Here is a 1,463-nt window from a genome sequence, read left to right as displayed (position 1 = left end):
CCACACCACAGCTCCCTTGGGAGAGTGACGGGTCACTCTCATGTAACCCCGTTACACCTCTCGTCACCACAAAGTGATATCCATTGATATTTCTTAGAATAGCTGTCCTACATCTCGCTCTCAGTTTCGACATAAACGGTAGTCGACGAATTCACCTCCAGTCATACAACTTTGGAGACTTCATCGCCTTGCGATCTCTTACAAATCCAGTGCCAAGCAGCAACAAGCATTGATACGCATATCAAGATCTTGCTCATATGCGCCACCTAGAAACGAAGAGCCCTATTAAATTTAGAGCTAGATTTTATAGCTGAATTACCTTTAGCTCTTAACCATCAACTTGGTTTGCCGAGGGCGCCTCAAGCCAATCAATAAAGTTATGGACCTCTGGGCGAGTGCCCGACTGGCAGCCAACGTATTTGACGGAGGTGTAATCAGAATCCTGAAGAATCAACGGGCTTCGTCAAATACAAGCTTAATGAAAATAATCATGCGAGCGTCGACTACCCGTACTGGTCAATGTGTAACGTGGTGCTTGCTTTAATGCGGGAAGGCTTGCACTCGCCAGTGTAGCATGAATCACATCGGCAACTCCCATGAGTGTGAATTTCCACTTCAACAAGTTTGCTTCGGCGTCCCTGAGGCTTTTAATTCGACACGCTGTTTGTCATCCCTTCGCCTAGGTGAGCAATAAAGACCAGCGGTACAACGCGCTTTTCATATACGAGTGAAATTCAGTGAGTCAGCCGGCTTATGGCGTGGCTATCGCCGAAACTAGCATGGACTGAAGGTGCACGCTTCGGCGTTGACGCTGCGCATTTAATTTCGCAAAGCCAAGCAGTAAGCTACCTTTCAATTAAACGACTGTTGGTTGGAACTCGATTATTGTATCGGGGCTACACGTGCCCTGGTAAGAGGTGTGTGTGTCACACGAGATGTGCATGGTGTGACTGCACCCAAACAAGACTACCGTATGTGGCTAGGTAGCGAGTAGTTATGCATGTATTTAGATTTTACTAAACATATTAAGTATATCTAGGAAAATCTAAACTTTTAAAATTAGGATAAAAATAATAAAAATCAGTTTTGGATTTTAAAACGAAGAGTCAATTAGCCTTGGGAAGGCAATGATTACTCTTGGAGTAAGCGGATTGCGATCCGCTAACTCGTACTTGCTCGAAGTATAGAGCGAAAGGTCGGTGACCTAAATTACGCTTCCTCAAGCGCTAAGCAACGGTAGCCTTGGTAGCACTTGGTGGTCAATCTACACCTGAGTCGTTTAAACCGATCTTCTGTGAGGATGGCTGAATATTTCTCTTTGCCCCAGGGCATGCACGACGAGCTTAACAAGCTGATGTCCTTGATTGGCCCTGAGAGCGTGCAACACCTTGTAGCGCAAGGTCCCGAGGCAATCGGTGCGCGTTTAGAGGCGTTTTCAAGTTACGAAAACGCGCAGCTAGAGA

The sequence above is a fragment of the Plasmopara halstedii genome, assembly GCF_900000015.1.
Source record: "Plasmopara halstedii genome assembly, contig: Scaffold_262, whole genome shotgun sequence".
Taxonomy (NCBI): domain Eukaryota; phylum Oomycota; class Peronosporomycetes; order Peronosporales; family Peronosporaceae; genus Plasmopara; species Plasmopara halstedii.
The sequence above is the reverse complement of the archived record's forward strand: the minus strand, read 5'-3'. Positions refer to the sequence as shown.